The sequence below is a fragment of the Mesocricetus auratus genome, unplaced genomic scaffold, assembly GCF_017639785.1.
Source record: "Mesocricetus auratus isolate SY011 unplaced genomic scaffold, BCM_Maur_2.0 Super-Scaffold_6730, whole genome shotgun sequence".
Lineage (NCBI taxonomy): Eukaryota > Metazoa > Chordata > Mammalia > Rodentia > Cricetidae > Mesocricetus > Mesocricetus auratus.
In genome coordinates this window covers 5294854-5309150 of record NW_024429184.1, presented here as the reverse complement: position 1 = coordinate 5309150, position 14297 = coordinate 5294854, and the positions used below count along the sequence as shown (strand labels likewise).

The 14297-nt window shown below is 43.8% G+C and overlaps 1 long non-coding RNA gene across 1 annotated transcript in view; it reads right to left on the bottom strand.

Moving 5' to 3' along the window:
* Nucleotides 1-13637, bottom strand: part of LOC110342109 — a 98829-nt gene extending 85192 nt beyond the window's left edge. The window contains exons 1-2 of the long non-coding RNA XR_002384108.2: nt 13431-13637; nt 11536-11616 (exon numbers count right to left, since the gene is read on the bottom strand). This is a non-coding gene — a long non-coding RNA (uncharacterized LOC110342109). The remainder of the gene's footprint in view (nt 1-11535; nt 11617-13430) is intronic.
* Between the last annotated feature and the right edge of the window lie 660 nt (nt 13638-14297).

The following is a 14297-nucleotide window of genomic DNA, read 5'->3' as shown; positions in this document are numbered from 1 at the left end:
AGCTCCAGGAGAAAGAGGAGGGGAGGAGGAGGAGGAGGAGGAAGGAAGAAGAAGAAGAAGAAGAAGAAGAAGAAGAAGAAGAAGAAGAAGAAGAAGAAGAAGAAGAAGAGGAGGAGGAGGAGGAGGAGGAGGAGGAGGAAGAAGAAGAAGAAGAAGAAGAGGAAGAGGAAGAGGAGGAGGAGGAGGGGGGAGGAGGAGGAGGAGGAAGAAGAAGAAGAGGAGGAGGAGGGGGAGGAGGAGGAAGAAGAAGAGGAAGAAGAACTTGAATAAAGGAGGTACATGCAAAATAAAGACAAGGCTTCTAAGATTCTGAGAACTTGGACTTCAGCCCTACCCTCGGCTTGTACTGTTTTCAGACTGTGGGATGAAAATCGGGTTTGCACAGTGCCTTTACACACGGTCTTTCCGAACACGTGTTCTGTCACCAGCTGTGTAAAAACTAACAGGATCCATTGAGACAACCCATTCCCTGAATATAAATTATTGTGTCATTTTGCTAGGGCTTTTGTTGCTGTGTTTTTTGTTGTTGTTGTTGTTTTAGGTAAGATCTCCGGTAGCTCAGGTACCCTTCTGCCACCATGGGCTATGGCTGATTATTTGGGCCACCACGCACCAGGTATAATGTGTATTTTCAAGGGTTAGATGGCCATCACAAATTCATACACTTCAGCTACTTCAAGACAATATAGTTACATTATAGAACCCCTAGGGACTTCATAAGCCAGGACTGAATGCTTCCTGAAACTTTTCATGATCTCTGAGTCTCAGGTCCAGATCATATTCCTAGTCATCCAGCACTCATCTGGGAGATTTACCATGTCCTGGGTGCTTTCATCGCTGTGGCCAAACCCCTGACAAGAAGGAACTTAAAAGAGGAAGGTTGTTCTGGGTTTTAGTTTTGGGGGTTCTGTCTCAAAGTTCAGGGGTACAGTCTATCATGTCAGGGAACACGTGGCTGCAGGATCCTGAGGTGGCTGGTCACATGGCATCTGTAGTCAAGAAGGGGAGAGTTAACAGGAAATGGGGCCAGGCTCTATGACCTCAAGGCCTGCCCCAGGGACCCACTTTCTCCAGCAGAGTTCTTCATCCTAAAGATTCCACAGTGTTCCAAACAGCACCTCCAGTTGGGGCCCAAGTATCCACACACACGAGTCTATGGGGTAGCATTTCACATCCCGACCACAGCATACTGCTCCTACTCTGTTTTTTACTTTGCGAAGACGCGGGACAGGGGAGCACAAAGGATTCTATCATGGAGAGGGGGGATTTCTTTCTGCATCGTAGTATATTACCCACACGACGGGAGTGATAACACCTCTCTAACAAGGTTATTGTGGGCATAAATTAACAGCCACAGAGTCAAAGGACCGGCACGGTGCCACACCAGCCAAGAAAGCATGGGTCCCGGCTGTGAAGTTTCGTGTCACTTTGAACGGACTAAGCAGTAAAGCATAGCATCTTGCTTGCAAGATGGAGGCATGCGTGGAAGTATATTTACTACCAAGAGTCGAAAGCAAACTGTGTCTAGGAGATTTCTAAAGAACGTCACTGTGGTGGAAACTTTTACTATGGGTTTGCTGGCTTTCGGTTTTGTGGTATAAAGGCAGGACATTTTATCGTCTCCCCCTTTTTTAATCTTCTTTTTCGGTCATCAGTTGTTTATTCTTGGTGGTTATCAATGTCATCGTCACTTTAAAGTGACGGAGGTGGAGTTGCTTCATGTGTAGGTGTCAGGCCAGGCTCAGATGCCCAGCTCCCTCACCGATGCTGGGTGAGTATGACTGCATGCTTGATGGAGGTGGAGTTGCTTGATGTGTAGGTGTCAGGCCAGGCTCAGATGCCTAGCTCCCTCACCGATGCTGGGTGAGTATGACTGCATGCTTGATGGAGGTGGAGTTGCTTGATGTGTAGGTGTCAGGCCAGGCTCAGATGCCCAGCTCCCTCACTGATGCTGGGTGAGTATGACTACATGCTTGACGGAGGTGGAGTTGCTTCATGTGTAGGTGTCAGGCCAGGCTCAGATGCCCAGCTCCCTCACCGATGCTGGGTGAGTATGACTGCATGCTTGACGGAGGTGGAGTTGCTTGATGTGTAGGTGTCAGGCCAGGCTCAGATGCCCAGCTCCCTCACCGATGCTGGGTGAGTATGACTGCATGCTTGATGGAGGTGGAGTTGCTTGATGTGTAGGTGTCAGGCCAGGCTCAGATGCCCATACTCACCGGATACTGGGTGAGTATGACTGCATGCTTGTAACAGGTGTCGTCACATTTCTTATTTTATTTAACATCGTACATGGGGCCCCGTGTAGCCCAGGCTGGTCTCGAGTTTAGTACATGGCAGAGAATGACTCTGACGTTCTGATCCTCCAGCCTTCACTTCGTAAATCCGGTGGTAACGGTGTGTACCACCAGGCCCCATTGCCCCATTTAGTGCAGTGCTGGGAATCAAACCTGGGCTCATGCATGTGAGACAGACAACTAGATCCCCAGGCCCTGAATCCCTTCTGTTGCTCCAAGCCTCGGTCTGAACAATGAATTCTGGCCTGGGCCTGTCTGTAAGACTCTACAGGTTAAGGGATGGAGAGATGGCTCAGAGGTTAAGAGCACTGACTGCTCTTCCAGAGGTCATGAGTTCAATTCCCAGCAACCACATGGTGGCTCACAACCATCTGTAATGAGATTTGGTGCCCTCTTCTGATGTGTACTTGGAGGCAGGGTGTTGTATTAGTAATAGATAAATAAATTTTAAAAAAAGACTCTACAGGTTAAGCAAGCACACAAGTGTTCTGCATTATCCGTTTTCATTCAGGATCAGGGCGCCAAGATGCCTCACAGTAAAAAGGCTGCCTGGTGTGCTCACCTGCTGTCCTCCTGCATGGTCTCCTTCTCTTCCCCCTGGCCGCCTTAGCTGCAGCTGTACCTTCCTGACTGCAGAGCACGCTTACACTTATTTCCCCTGGAACCCTCTCTTACAGGTCTCTGTTAAAATATCTCTGAGCCATACCCAGTCCATCATATACAAAACTACAGTTCCTGACTCTCCAACGTTTGTGAGCCATAGCACACATAGTCCGTTCTGAGTCTGTAAGAGGAAGACTTTGTCCATTTTTCTGATTGTTGCATCCCTGGAACTCAGGGCAGTCTCTGAACTACTCTAGGAACTTGAGACGTAAGTATTAAAAGAGTTATAGAACATCATCACCACCACCATTGTCATTAATATGATGGTAAGAAAACGTTTCCAAGAGCAGTCAGATGATGTGTACATCTCTCAAGCAGACACTAAACTTGAACCTGTCTGGTTTTCCTAGGCAATACTGCTCAGGCCTTGCTCTGGCTTCGTTTTCCCACTAACTTCTACGTCATCTGCTTTTCATGTAGGGTTCAGTGGTGTGGCATATGTGACATGTGTGTACAGTAAGTAGGAAGGACACTACCATGAGGAATACTGACTCTGTGATATTAGCAAGAAAGGCGTTTGCTGAAGCCTCTGTATGCATCAAGCACTTATCTATCCAAAGACCGGTTGTTATTATTGGCATGATATAAATGTGTTGGGTGGTAGAGTTTCTCTTAATGTATACAGAAGAAAAGACAAGAACCACCACTTAACAGTGCTCTGGATGAGGGCTATAGGCCTTTCATGCCCTCTGTCACCTTACAAGTCCTGCTTGCTCATCAGGGATGCTAATGTCTTTCTTCACTCATTCACATTTTCATACTAACAACTAGCTCCCCATCCAAGCATCAAGTGGAGCGTTTGTTTCCAGTTGTATGGAAACCCTTGTTGGGAGCCCACCAGTGCTGATTCTGGTGTATGTTAGACAGGGAAGAGATGATGGTTTTCCTTTACATAGGTTACAGACAAAAAAAAATGGTTTTGTGTTCTTGAACGTAACATATCTCTGTGTTAGATCTCTCTCTCTCTCTCTGTCTCTGTCTCTCTCTCTCTCTGCCTCTCTCTCTCTCTCTCTCTGTGTGTGTGGGGGGGTCTTCTGTGACTCTGTGACTCCCAGCCTTGTTCCTTCTCTGTGAACCAAGAGCTTGTAATTTTTGTTTAGACTGACAAACAATAAGCAATCCTGTCTCCACTCACCACCACTCAGTGCTGAGGTTACAGATGTATGCTGGAGCCACACCCTGTTGTTATGTGAATTCTAAGATCTGAACGCTGGTCCTTACGCTTATGCAGCAAGATTACTTAACCGCTGAGCCATCTCTCCAATCCCTGAGTCTTCCACTCTGAGGGAAGAGAAGTGTTCCTATTAAAATGAGAAAATGAATAAAATGCATCTCAAATGCCTTCACTTTCTTTTCTTCACAAACATAAGGCATCGCCCTGAACCTGAGTACACCCTCTGCTTGAATGACTGCTCTGGATTCTCCTGAAGAGCTCTTATCGGGATCCTTCACAGAACTCATGCTCTGGGATGTCTTCATTCAGTCCTCCTTAACCAGACAGAGAACTTCCAGGAAGGCTGTGATGACCTCATAGTGTGATAAGAATTCTCAAAGATTCTATCTTACTCAAACTGAGAGTATGAAATTAAACAAACAACTTACCAAAGCAGAATTTCTCTTCAAACCATTAGTCATTATTGAGAGTTTCACATCTTATGAATAAAATTAATATCCAGGCAACTGAAGACATGCCCCTTCTGCTTTAAGTCTGAAATTTGGGGGAGGTATTAACATATGTATTTAAAGATTATTCTCTTTGTAAGATCACCACAAACCAACTCCTGTAAGGGTCTACTTAACTGAGATAATGTGGTCATTTGTAACGACCATGGAAAAATATTAACATTGTCAACAAGGCTATGTGGGTAAGGATTTCAGAAATCAAATATATAGCCTGGCGTGGTAGAGTACACCTATAACTTCATCACCAGGGTGGTAGGAGATGGATTGGGCGTGGCACTATCCCAGAGTGGTTTCTCAAAAACTCAGAGAGAGATGAATGAATGGTCAGCCCCAAATGGGCTATGCCTATTAAAACCTTTGCTCCCAAGGCTCAGGGACAATCGCTGCAGGAAAGAGGGTGGGGAAAAAAGGTGTGAGACCCAGGGCTGGTGGATACCTGCCAGGACAGACCAAGGCAGCTGCACATAGGAACTCATGGGAGCTGTACAAGACCTGTGCACCCTCGAGACAGACAGACTCGCAGCCTGGAGAGGACAGGCATGCGCTAAGTCCCACCCCTAGGTAAGGAGTGATTGGAGCAGCTGCTGAGAAGGGAGAGTGGGTTTTCTCCAGTGTGATCCTTGGTAGGCTCACCAGGCTTTAGTGCCATGGTTCTCAACATGTGGGTGGCGACAGGGGTCACACATAGGATATTCTGCATATCAGGTGTTTGCATTGTGACTCCTAACAGTAGCAGAATTGCAGTTATGAAACAGCAGTGAAATAAATGTATAGTTGGGGTCACCACAGTACGAGGAACCGCGTTAAAGGATCTCGGTGCTAGGAAGGTTGAGAACCACTGCTTTAGTAGAAGGTCATGCATCCAAGAGCATGTGGGCAGTACAAGCTGCACTTGATGTGTTCAAGAAAGCGGGGGACAAAATTGCATGGGTTGGGAATAGAAAGGGTGGATTTGGGAGGACTTGGAGGCTGGAGGAGGGGAGTAAATATGATCAAAACACATCACATCATGAAAAATTCTCCAAAGAATCAATTTGTAAACCAGGAGGAGGCCGCTATGGGTGGGGAAAGAAGCCAAAGGATGCAGCTTTCATGAGAAGTGTTTCTACGAAGCTCTAAACCTGGCTCAGTAGATCAAGAAAAGCATCAATTCTAGAATCTCCGTAATTAACTTCATGGATGGCAAACCCCACCGAGCTGCAGAGACCCTCCATCTAGTAACGTGGAATGGAAGTTCTCCAAAGGGAGGATCATGAGATATTACTGGGAGAGCACACACATCTAAACCCATTAGCCTGGAATCCAGAGACTAGCTACCAGTGTTCATCACATGTCATGAGAGGAGTTTTTGACTATTCAAATGTAGAGTCAAGACTAGGCACATATCCAGAGAATATAAGGTAAAGCTGCTTCCAGTAAACAATAAGGGTTAGATTTCTACATGCTTTGATACAGCATTTTAAACAAACAATGTCCTCACAATAGCTTTGCGAGATGAATATTGTAATCACCATTTTATAAACAGTGCAACCAGGAATCGGAAGCATTGGGCCACCCTCTGAAAGTTTAACTGGTTGAGACAGGAATCAAAGGCAGGTTTCCCCTACACTGCCCTCCTGGAAGCTTTCCCCTGAGCACTGAACGGATCACTGGTTCACTGCTGTTTGCATGACACTTCTGTGTGGTAGCTTCCTCCTCTGCCTTAGTCAGCCTCCCTCCCCACCCCTTGTTTGAAAGAAAATAAAACTGGGGGTGGGGGAGGGTGTCAAGAAAGGTTCCACAGGAGATGCCAACAGCATTCTCCCAAGACTTATCCACAAGACTATATCTGTACAGGGAGAACGAGACCCAAATAGAACTGAGTTGCAGTAGACCCTTAATCAGATACATTCCATTTGCTGTTTTTTGAAGTCTGTTGCCATGGTTGTTAAGACCAGCATGCATTCCTTGAGATTACAACCCTCTCACAGCTGATGATGCCAGAGACTGTGCTCAGAGGTGTCATTGCAGGAAATGTAAAGGTGTGTGTGCAGGAGAGGAGCAATTCACAACAATAGTCTCCAGTGCTCAGGGCAACCTTTCTACTCGGGGTGGTATTTAATATTTTTGCTGATCTTGACTGCCATTATTACAACAGAATTTGCCTGGTCTTCACAGACAGTTGTGAAAACATATGAAGAAGTCGGGAAGGGGGATACATAATTTCACTATTCTAAGGCAACTACAACATTTTGATGTTTATTTTTCTTTTGAAGAGTGAATGGCAATACACTGTCTCAAAAAATAAACAAGAGACTGGAGAGATTGGCCAGCAGTAAAGAGTGTGTAGAACTCTTCCAAGAGGACTCTAGTTTGCTAGTTCTCCAAGAACCCACATGGAGAAGCTCACAGCTGCCTGGAACTCCAGCTCCAGGTGATCCAATGTCCCCTTAAGGGCTCTGTAGGCACAAACACACACACACACACACACACACACACAATTTAAAAATAATTAAAAATAAAATCTTAAAAATGCAGTTCTATGTTTTGTATAGTTTTACAAAGTTGTCACAATACTATGTACATTGTTCTTAAGCATGAAAACATGCCATAATTAACACTGTGTCATTTAAGGCTACTAGTCTACTGGATGTTGGTATCATGATTCTTATTTTTCTCAGGGCAATAACCCTTTCACATTCTCCAATTGATCGCCAAAAGAGCATTACAATGGATCTTCACACATAAGAGTTCTTTTCGTAAGTCAGTTTCTTTGGATAGACACTGAAAGGACCCAGAAACTGAACGAATGATCATTTTCAGATGCTTGACATTGTCAAATGACTATGTTTAGGTATTTCATACTTGTGCTATCACTGATATTGTTTGAATACACCCATCTTAGCACATTGACAGAACCCTCCACAAACTTCCTAAGTCTGTGTCAGGTATTCGGAAGTAACCATATTAGAAGTTCACGCTCACGATATAAATGGTCTTTAAGTTCACAAGGTAAAACTTGCTAAGAGTGGCAGCACACACCCATCATCCTAGTGCTAGGGAGACTGCAGCAGCAGACTGGACTACATACCAAACAAACAAACACCGGATGGGGAGAAGACTCTGCTTCCTCCTCTCCCAGAGGGGCCAGGTTCATTTCCCAGCACCCACATCAGGAAGTTCATAACCATCTGTAAGTTCAGGGTACCTAATGTCCTCTTCTGGCCTCCGAAGGCACCTAGATCTGTGTGGCATGCATTCTCATAGGTATACACACATACATGCAAATAATAACAAATAAAAAAGGGACTAGGGGCATATCTCAGTTGATAGAGCACTTACCTAGCATGTAAGAAGCATGTTCAATATCCACTACCATATAAACCAGATATATATAATCCTAGAACTCAGGAAATAGAAATAGAAGGATCAGAAATTCAAGCTCTAGTAGGATACATAGTGACTTCAAAGCCATTCTGGGATACTTGAGGCCCTGTTTCAAAAAAAAATGAAATGTCTTGAAACCACCATTGCCCTTTTAGCCACAACAGTCACTTCTCTTTAATCACTGTCAAGAATGTCACTGTAACCACAAAGTCACAAGCAACATCCATGTATAGTATGCATAGAGCATTGGACTCTAGATGTCCTCCTTGGAGTTAGGGTCTTTGCAAGGCTTTGCCTACCCAAGTTGCTCAAGAGACGATCACTTGTGAAAGTCCATCTGAGGATACAGGTCTTCTGTGTAAAATTCCTTCCTCATAAAATACCCATGTGTCAGAACAATAAGTCTTAAAAGAGATGAGGCTGAGGCTGGAGAACTGACTCAGTAGTTAAGAGCACTGACTGCTCTTGAAAAGAATCTAGGTTTGAGTCCCAGCACCTACATGGTGGTTCAGAACCATTTATAACTCTAGTCCTAAGATGTCCCCTTCTTGTTTCTGTGGGTACCAAGCAAAACATGTATACACATAAAATAAAATTTAAATTTAAAATGCATTTTTTAAAGATGAAACTAAGAACCCACAAGAAAAGTTGAGCCTTTACAAAAGAGTGCTAACATGGACATAGTCAGAGAGATAGAAAACTAATGTTCACTAGAATCCTTGTCTGGGTTGAAGAGTAGGAGGAATGTTCCCAGAATAGGAAAATGGGAGTATTGTCTAGACTGAAGGAAGGAAGCTGGAGTGGGAAGAGATTAGAAGCTGAGAGAGAATCAGAAATTGAATTGCAAACAGAAAGGGGGTTATGATTTTTTGATAGATGCATGATAAGGTAAGTTGGTTCTGTTAGGTGTCACCTAGAAGGGACAGATCTCTATGTGACTCGTATGTATCTATATTATATAGTTGTTAAGCTAGGATCTCTTGGAGGGGGAGCTGGGCAGTCTATGCGACCTCTGACAGTGGAACCAGTATTTATCCCTAGTACAAAAATGGACTTTGAGAACCCATTGTCTATGGAGGGATACTCTCTCAGCCTAGATACATGGGGGAGGGCCTAGGTCCTGCCCCAAATGATGTGACAGACTTTGATGATCCCCCATTGGAGGTCACACCCTCCTTGAAAAGCGGATGGGGAGATGGTGGGTGGATGGGAGGACTGGAGGGAGAGGGAACTGTAATTGGTATGTAAAATAAAATTGTTTTTAATTTAAATAAAAAATAATTTTAAAAAATGCTAGGACCTCATTCTAAACTTGATAGGTCTTCACCAAGCTTCATATATTTTGTATGTTGCCTCTGTCCTGATGATGTTGATCTGGGGTCCTTTCCTATCCCATATCCAAACCTAGATTCTAATCTTCACTTATAATCATCTGGAATCTCTCTTCTGCTTCCCTGACTACCATCACTATCATCATTATTATTGTTCCTCTTATTTTTACTGTAGCAAACAGCTTCCATCTCTGTGGAAAATGTCTGAGGTAAGCTACTTTAAAGGGAAAAGATGCTATATGAGCTCGTGGTTTCAGTTCAAGATCAATAGGCTCCACCACTAAGGTCCTGTGGTGAAACAGAACATTGTGTCAGGGAGCACATTAGAGATCAAAGTTGCTAACCTCATAGCAGCCAGCAAGCAAAGAGAATGAGATAGGGGCACTGGACACAAGACATGCCCTTTAAGGGCCTGCAAGATAACTCAGTGGGTAAAGGGACTTACCACCAAGCCTGATGAGCTGAGTTCAAATTCCCAAGAACCCCTGTGGTGGAGGTATAGAACTGACCATGCAAGCTGTTTTCTGACCTCTACAAATGCACCATGGCATCCATAAACTCACACACATACACACAAAATAAATGAAAGATGATGATGATGATGATAAATAGACAGATAGATAGATGATAGACAGACAAATAGAAAGATAGATAGATGATAGATAGATAGATAGATAGATAGATAGATAGATAGATAGATAGATAGATAGACAGACAAAGATTACATTAAATAAAGAAGATATGTCCTTCCATGGCATGTCACCAGTAACTTTCTTCCTACAGCTGGATTCTATCTGTCCTTGGCCTCTCGACAACACCATCAAATTAGGAGTCTATCAGTGATGAAGTTAGTTCCCTTATGATCTAACCACTTCTCCAAACCCCATGCCTGACATTACCATGATAGGGATGACACCTTTAACTATACAAGACTTAGAAAGACATTTCAAGTCTAAACCGTAATGTGTATGTTAGCACATCCATTCTACACACACTCCATAGCCTTGACAGCCCTGACTGGTTAGCAGTAATGACTCAATAGGTCTATGTTGACCTAGGCACTTTGAGTCAGGTTATCGATGACAACCTATCAGTCGTGCAACCAAGAACAGTCAGGTCAGTTCACTGAAAGCTTTCTGTTGCCTGCTGTTCACAAATTATAAGCCACGCATAAAATTTTTGAAGACAAAACTTTAGTACCTAACAACATTATGTTACCCATCTCCACCATTTAACATTATAGTCAGTCTTGAAATGTAGTTTCTGGTGTTTCGCTTTGTTCTGTTTGCTTGTTTGGTGTGGGGGGGGGAAGCTATGCATGGAAAAAAACTATTATTGGGCATCCCATAATGCACTTTTTTTAAAAGATTTATTTATTACATATACACCAGATTGAATTGTAGATGGTTGTCAGCCACCATGTGGTTGCTGGGAATTGAACTCAGGACCTCTGGAAGAGCAGTCAATGCTCTTAACCTCTGAGCCATCTCTCCAGCCCCTATAAAACCCTGTTTCCGCCCAGTTACAAACCGGGGACCTCTCGCGTGTTAGGCGAGATTGATAACCACTACACTACGGAAACCCTCCCCATAATGCACTTTTTAAAGTTTTATCTAATACAATTCTTCAATGATGCTAGAAGGCCAACAAGCCCAGTTGTTCCTGTAGTGTCAGTGTTCAGTGACACTAGGGAAAGTCATTAACATATGTCCACTGGCTATGCTGAACAAAATATAGACACTATCTTGACCCCTAGACACAAAATTGAATACCAGGATGTTCTCATTGGAGGAGTCACATGATTACATCCACGCATAGCAACCAAGCGCCATTGCTTTCTCCTCACATTCACTCTGGTTTGTCACTGAGTGATGACGTAAGAGGAACACTTATACATCATCATAAATCTGATATAGCTAGTCCTCACCAAAAACAAAGGTTTTAGACTACCTTGACTCATTTACTCTGAAAATACACACCCTAGTCCTACCCTGTGCCAAATATCATGTTGGATACCAGAACAATTACAGAGAAACAAGACTACTATTGATTATTTGGGCATTCATTGTCTAGTGATGAAGAGACAAATATCCAAACAAATATTAATCAATTTACCAACATAGTAGGCACACAAGCAGAGAGGCTTGCATGGATGAATGAAAAAACATAATATTAGTAATTCATATCAATATTACCTGGATAGGTTATGGTGACAGTCACAGGAGTCTTTCAGAAGATTTACAGTTCTGGATGGGCGAAAGCTGGTAACTGCTACCCTGAAGGTAAAGAACAAAACCATATTATGGTTGCCTTTCAGGCTCCCCAATAGTGCTTTTACTTTTTCTACTTAAATTTTCAAACATTATGCTGTAGAGATCAGTGCATGGCCTCAGAGTTACCTTAAACATCCTGTAAAATTGACAATTCCGCAAGCACTGTAAGCATGTACTTTTTATTGTTTTTTACTTATGCGTGTGTCTGGGTGTGGAATGTGCATGTGAGCACAGGTACACATTGAAACCAGGGGAAAGTGTTGAATCCCCTGGAACTGGCATTATGGATTATTGTGAGCCACCTAACGTGGGCGCTAAGAAATGAACAGGGATCCTCTCAAGAGCCACCTCTCCAACTCCTACCCCAGTCCTCTGAATATTTAATTACCTTCTCTCCAAAATACGGGCAGTGCTCTTACCTTCAATTATTTTTAATTAACTGAGATGATATGTGTGAAGTATTTAACTGAAATTCAGTGAATACACGTGTTACCAGCCATGTATGTAGAGATGGGGGAGGAAAATAGAGATTGGGATTCTAGGCAGAAGGAAACACGTATGGACATGAACAGAATTAAGAAAGCCTATCCTAAAAGCGGGCAGGTCTGCATTTCTGGAGATGGTGTAGTCGCTGGGAGGGGCAGGTACCGAGACTGAAGAGGGAAACTGGGTTTGGATCTTGAAGCATCTTACAAATCATTTGAGCAAGCTTGAACTTTACCTTGCACCCAAGGAGAGGGAACAGTCTTTAAACAGAGAAGTACGTCATGGAGCTCTGTTAGGAAGAAGATGCTAGCCACAGAGGGCAAAACTGAGTTCAAGAGGGGCAACTCCGGAAGCAGAGATTGCAGAAAAACGTCTGCAATAATCTTGGCAAGAAAAGTTAAAGGTAGTGGCAATGACAGAGAAACACGGTGGGAGAGCTGGCGTTGGAGGAGAGCACAGAGAAACACGGTGGGAGAGCTGGCGTTGGAGGAGAGCACAGAGAAACACGGTGGGAGAGATGGCATTGGGGGAGAGCGCCGTAGTGAGGCTAGCAGAACAAGGTGATGGACAGCGTGGGACAAGAGACGAGAAGCGTCAACAGTGGCCCTCGCTGCAACTGAGAAAGACAGGAGGGACAGAGACAGGACCTACTTCATCAGTCAGGTGATCGGGGTTTGTGTGCAAGGTACTCCGGTGAAGCTGTCGAGCAGAGGGTTGGGAACTACTCTGGTGTGCCCCCCGCAATGCTCAAGGTCAGAGATGTGTAGTGAGGAGCCGTCAATTAGTCAGGAGAAGTGAAAGCTCCTGGGAGAGCTCCAGGGACAAAAGCTCACCTGCTGCCTTCCATGAAGTTCTCTCCCATTGTGTTCACTCTTCTGAGACTAAGTGCAACATAATCTATGCCCATGGCCTTTGAAAGCAGTGTTTCCAAGCCATCCTAGAACTATTCAACTTCCACAATGGTTTTAGTACACAAAATACGACCATGGCTAAGCCACTCCGCTTCATTGTCTAACGCAGATAAATTGTCACATGGCATTGAATTCACCGAGAGAAAAACCGTCCTCGGATTTGGAGGGATTTGCTACCTCCTGACAGAAATGTAAGCTTCTCCTTGACTTGACTTAGGTCCGGATGTGGAGGTATAAACTACCCACTCTTTATAACATAAAAATGAAATGCATCTTTAGAACACAGATGTAAACTGGCCACGAAACCTCGTCCTTTCCTCGTGGAAACCAAAGTTCAATAAATAAATGGAATTTTCAAAGAAAATTTTATTTAAAAAAAAGAAAGAAAGAAAAAAACCAAAGTTCATCTATCCTTCTTACCTTTCCGGAATTGTCTTCCTTCCAAGTCAAAAAGTTAAAGATTAGTTTCCACAAATTAGTGAGCCTGAGCCATTTATCCCACGTTAAGTATATAATGATTTCTGTGACTATTCTAGAACAAGGAGTCTAAATCACAAAAAACATTTCTAGAGGGTTCATGATGAGCCTACTCCACCTCAAGCGTCATCCCCTAGGCAATTATTTGAAACAATTAATGACCAGACGTTATCAATTTTATAGTAGGTGTTGGGATAGCTCTCCTTGGTTGTCAGCTTGACTATATCTGAGTTAACTAAAACCCAGGTGGCATGGTACACCTGTGATGGGTTTTCTTGATTAAAGCATTTGAGGGAGGAAAACTCACGTGCAATGTGGATCTGTTGAAGTGGGAAGATTCACCTTTAACGTAGGTCACATCTTCTGGAGCAGCCTACGTAAGGGACGTGAAAGACGGAAGCTCTTGATCTTTGCCAGCTTGCTTTTGCTTTTGTTAGCAAGTCCATTTCTTCAGGATTCCAGCATATACTGAAGACCAGCTGAAACACCCGGCCTCATGTACTGGACGACTACTGGAGTACTGGGCCTTGCGTTGGTAGCCAGCCGTTACTGGACTAGCTGGACCACATCCTGTAAGCCATTCTAATAAACCCCCTTATATGTGTGCCTGTATATTCAATACCAGTTTATCAATGCTACCATTCCTGTTAATTTAGAGAACCCTGACTAACACAGTCACCATCTCTATACCTTGGTAGAGTGTTGTGATGGCTAAGACTGATCATCAAAAAGCAGATTCTAGAATGATGGGGGAAGTCCTGTGTATACGTCAATAAAGCACTGTTGGCCAATAGGAAAGCAAGATAGGTG